The sequence below is a fragment of the Lichenostomus cassidix genome, unplaced genomic scaffold (assembly GCF_008360975.1).
Source record: "Lichenostomus cassidix isolate B80296 unplaced genomic scaffold, HeHo_3.0 HiC_scaffold_100, whole genome shotgun sequence".
Taxonomy (NCBI): domain Eukaryota; kingdom Metazoa; phylum Chordata; class Aves; order Passeriformes; family Meliphagidae; genus Lichenostomus; species Lichenostomus cassidix.
The window spans coordinates 6,636-11,794 of record NW_028147957.1 but is presented as its reverse complement, the minus strand read 5'-3'; the positions used below and the strand labels follow the sequence as shown (position 1 = coordinate 11,794).

The window sequence follows — 5,159 nt, the reverse complement described above, 5'->3', positions numbered from 1 at the left end:
ATTTTTTTTTCCATTTGATGAGAATTAATGGGAGGTTTTTTTGGTGTTTAATGGGAATTTTTTTGGCTTTTAATGGGATTTTTCTTGGGAGTTTAATGGGAACTTTTTGGGTGTTTAATGGGAATTTTTTTGGAGTTTAATGGGAATTTTTTTGGAGTTTAATGGGATTTTTTTGGTGTTTTATGGGAATTTTTTTGGCTTTTAATGGGAATTTTTGGGTGTTTAATGAGATTTTTTTTGGTGTTTAATGGGAATTTTATGGGATTTAATTTGGTTTCTTTGGAATTTAATGGGATTTTTTGGGAGTTTAATGGGATTTTTGGGAGTTTAATGGGAATTTTTTGGTGTTTAATGCTAATTTTTCCCTTTTTTTTGTGTTTTTTCCACTCAGAAATCTGGAAATTTTCACCCAACTCTTCCCTCTGGAATTTCATCCTTCGGAAAAACTTCGGAAAATCCGCGGAAATTTCCAGAATATTTCCAAATGGACAAATTTTTATTTATTTGTACAGTAAATTTTAACAGAAAAACTACCAAAAATATAATTTTATCTCAAATTTTGGTTGTTTTTAACTTTGTTGATTTTTCAGGTGAAATTTCGAGGAATTTTTGGGTTGTTTTTTCCCAGTGGGAATTTCTTAATTAAAATGGGATTTGTCTTAATTTCTTAATTATTGGGATTTGGTTTTGGTGTTTAATGGGAATTTTGGTTTTGGGAGTTTAATGGGAATTTTTTTTGAATTTAATGGGAATTTTTTGGGGAATTTAATGGGAGTTTTTTGGGTGTTTAATTGGAATTTTTTTGGTGTTTAATGGGAATTTTTGGGTGTTTAATTGGATTTTTTTTTTAAATATAATTGGAATTTTTTTGGTGTTCAATGGGATTTTTTTTGGATATTAATGGGATTTTTTGGGTGTTTAATGGGAATTTTTTGGGTGTTTAATGGGAATTTTTGGGTGTTTAATTGGATTTTTTTTTAAAATATAATTGGAATTTTTTTGGGGTGTTTAATAGGAATTTTTTGATATTTAATTGGAATTTGTTTGGAATTTAATTGGAATTTTTTTGGTGTTTAATGAGATTTTTTTTGGAATTTAATGGGAATTTTTGGGATGTTTAATGGGAATTTTTTGATATTTAATTGGATTTTTTTTAAAATTTAATTGCAATTTTATTTTGGTGTTTAATGGGATTTTTTTCAGAATTTAATGGGATTTTTTTTGTGTTTAATGTGAATTTTTTGGTGTTTAATGGGAGTTTTTTTGATGTTTAATGAGAATTTTTTTGAGTTTAATGGGAATTTTTTGGAATTTAATAGGAATTTTTTTAGTGTTTAATGAGATTTATTTTGGAATTTTATGAGATTTTTTGGGGTGTTTAATGGGAATTTTTTGACATTTAATTGGAATTTTTTTGGGTGTTTTACAGGAGTTTTTTTGGTCTTTAATGGGATTTTTTTTGTATTTATTGGGAATTTTTTTGAACATTTATTGGGTGTTTTTTTGGAGTTTAATTGCAATTTTTTTGGAGTTTAATGTGAATTTTTTTGGAGTTTAATGGGAATTTTTTAAATTTAATTGGAATTTTTTTGGATGTTTAATTGGAGTTTTTTTGACGTTTAATGGGAATTTTTTTGGAATTTAATAGGAGTTTTTTTGGGTGTTTAATGGGAGTTTAATTGGAATTTTTTTTGTGTTTAATAGGAATTTTTTTAGAATTTAATGTGAATTTTTTGGGTGTTTAATTGGAATTTTTTTAGGTGAAAAAATTCAGATTTCCTGCTAATCCTCCTGGGAAAAATCGGGAATTTTCCTCCGGAATCTCAACAGCTAAATGTGGGAAAAATGGGAATTTCCAAATTTGGGGTGGAAAAATTCAATTCCTGCCGATTTTTTTTAAATTTTTAATAAATAAAAATTACTTTTAATTGCTGAAAACTCCACAAATCAACCAAAAATTCAGAATATTTTTTATTTTTTAACTCAAAATCATGAGAACAACAAGAAATCCTTTTTTTTGGGTTGTTTTTCCTGTTTTTCTGTCGTTTTTCCTCTTTTTCTCTTGTTTTTTCCTCTTTTTTTTGGTTATTTTTCCTCTTTTTCTGTCGTTTTTTCCACTTTTTCTCTTGTTTTTTCCTCTTTTTTTTGGTTGTTTTTCCCGTTTTTCTGTCATTTTTCCTCTTTTTTTTGGTTATTTTTCCTTTTTTCTGTCATTTTTCCTCTTTTTCTGTTCTTTTTCCCATTTTTCTGTCATTTTTCCTCTTTTTCTGTCATTTTTCCTCTTTTTCTGTTCTTTTTCCCATTTTTCTGTCGTTTTTCCTGTTTTTTCCATTGTTTTTCTTCCCTCGAAAACCTCAGGAATTGGGAAATGAAGATTCAAAGAGGATTTTTGGGATTTCTGGGATCAGAATTCCAACCTTTTCCCATCATTCCGGATTTTCTCCATGAGGATTTTTGGGATTTTTTCCAGGATTTCTGGGATTTCCAGGATTTTTTCTGGGATTTTTTCTGGGATTTTTTCTAGGATTTCTGGGATTTTTTTCTGGGATTTCTGGGATTTTTGTGACTTCCAGGATTTCTGGGATTTTTTCTGGGATTTTTTTCTGGGATTTCTGGGATTTCCGGGATTTTTGTGACTTCCAGGATTTCTGGGATTTTTTTCTGGGATTTCCGGGATTTTTGTGACTTCCAGGATTTCTGGGATTTTTTCTGGGATTTCCGGGATTTTCAGGATTTCCAGAATTTTTTCTGGGATTTGCGGGATTTCTGGGATTTCCCTTATTTCCAGGATTTCCGGGATCAGAATTCCAACCTTTTCCCATCATTCCAGATTTTCTTCATGAGGATTTTTGGGATTTCTGGGATTTTCGGGATTTTTTCTGGGATTTCCTTTTGGGATTTCCGGGATTTTTTCTGGGATTTCCGGGATTTTCAGGATTTCCGGGATTTCCGGGATTTCTTCTGGGATTTTTTCTGGGATTTTTTCTGGGATTTTTTCTGGGATTTTTTCTGGGATTTTTTCTGGGATTTTTTCTGGGATTTTTGGGATTTCCTGGATTTTTTCTGGGATTTTTGGGATTTCCTGGATTTTTTCTGGGATTTCTGCGATTTTTGTGACTTCCAGGATTTCTGGGATTTTTTCTGGGATTTTTTCTGGGATTTTCATTCCAATCTTCTCCCATCATTCCGGATTTTCTCCATGAGGATTTTTGGGATTTCTGGGATTTCCAGGATTTCCAGGGTTTCTGGGATTTTTTCTGGGATTTCTGGGATTTCCGGGATTTTTATGACTTCCAGGATTTCCGGGTTTTCTGGGATTTTTTTCTGGGATTTCCGGGATTTTTTCTAGGATTTCTGGAATTTTTTTCTGGGATTTTTTTCTGGGATTTCCGGGATTTTTGTGACTTCCAGGATTTCTGGGATTTTTTCTGGGATTTCTAGGATTTCTGGGATTTTCATGCCAATATTTTCCCGTCATTCTGGATTTTCTCAGATTTCTGGGATTTCCAGGATTTTCATTCCAACCTTTTCCCATCATTCCGGATTTTCTCCACGAGAATTTTTGGGATTTTTTCTGGGATTTCTGGGATTTTCAGGATTTCCAGGGTTTCTGGGATTTTTTTCTGGGATTTCTGGGATTTTTTCCGGGATTTCTGGGATTTCCAGGATTTTTTCTGGGATTTTTTCTGGGATTTTTGGGATTTCCTGGATTTTTTCTAGGATTTCTGGGATTTTTGTGACTTCCAGGATTTCTGGGATTTTTTCTGGGATTTTTGGGATTTCTGGGATTTCCCTTATTTCCAGGATTTCCGGGATCAGAATTCCAATCTTTCTGCTATCATTCCAGATTTTCTCCACGAGGACTTTTGGGATTTCCAGGATTTCCGGGATTTCTGGGATTTTTTCCGGGATTTTTTCCGGGATTTTTTCTGGGATTTCTAGGATTTCTGAGATTTTTTCCGGGATTTTTTCTGGGATTTTTTCCAGGATATTTTCTGGGATTTTTTCCCGGATTTCCGGGATTTCCGGGATATTTTCCGGGATATTTTCTGGGATTTCTGGGATTTTTTCCAGGATTTCTGGGATTTTTTTCTGGGATTTTTTCTGGGATTTTTTCTGGGATTTTTTCCGGGATTTCTGGGATTTTTTCCAGGATTATTTCTGGGATATTTTCCGGGATTTTTTCTGGGATTTCCAGGATTATTTCTGGGATTTTTTCCAGGATTTCCGGGATTTCTGGGATTTTTTCCGGGATTTTTTGTGGGATTTTTTCCCAGGATTTCTAGGATTTCTGGGATTTTTTCCGGGATATTTTCTGGGATTTTTTCCAGGATATTTTCTGGGATTTTTTCCAGGATTTCTGGGATTTCCAGGATTTTTGGGATTTCCGGGATTTTTTTCCGGGATTTTTTCTGGGATTTTTTCTGGGATTTTTTCCGGGATATTTTCTGGGATATTTTCTGGGATTTTTTCTGGGATTTTTTCCAGGATTTCTAGGATTTCTGGGATTTTTTCTGGGATTTTTTCCGGGATATTTTCTGGGATTTTTTCCAGGATTTCTGGGATTTTTTCCGGGATTTTTTCTGGGATTTTTTCCGGGATATTTTCTGGGATTTTTTCCAGGATTTCTGGGATTTTTTCCGGGATTATTTCCGGGATATTTTCCGGGATTTTTTCTGGGATTTCCAGGATTATTTCCAGGATTTCTGGGATTTTTTCTGGGATTATTTCCAGGATTTTTCCGGGATTTTTTCTGGGATTTCCAGGATATTTTCCAGATTTTCTCCACGAGGATTTCTGGGATTTCAGGCTCCTCCCTCCAGCCGTTTCACCATGTAAGGTCCTTCCAGCTCGTAGCCAATCTTCCTGTAGTAATTCCTGGTGCCAACGCCTGCCGGGGAAAAAGGTAATTAATTCATTCATTAATTAATTCAGGTTTGATTCAGATTTAATTCAGGTTTAATTCAGATTTAATTCAGGTTTAATTGAGGTTTAATTCAGGTTTAATTCAGGTTTAATTCAGATTTAATTCAGGTTTAATTGAGGTTTAATTCAGGTTTAATTGAGGTTTAATTCAGATTTAATTCAGGTTTAATTCAGGTTTAATTCAGATTTAATTCAGGTTTAATTGAGGTTTAATTCAGGTTTAATTGAGGTTT

General features: G+C 33.1%; 1 long non-coding RNA gene across 1 annotated transcript; it reads right to left on the bottom strand.

Annotated features, from left to right (window-relative positions):
- Positions 1–3,233: 3,233 nt before the first annotated feature.
- LOC146420506 (uncharacterized) lies at positions 3,234–4,723 on the bottom strand. Its single transcript, XR_014849118.1, has 2 exons — positions 3,555–4,723; positions 3,234–3,367 (listed from the first exon to the last, which is right to left on the bottom strand). It is a non-coding gene; the product is annotated as an uncharacterized LOC146420506 (long non-coding RNA).
- Between the last annotated feature and the right edge of the window lie 436 nt (positions 4,724–5,159).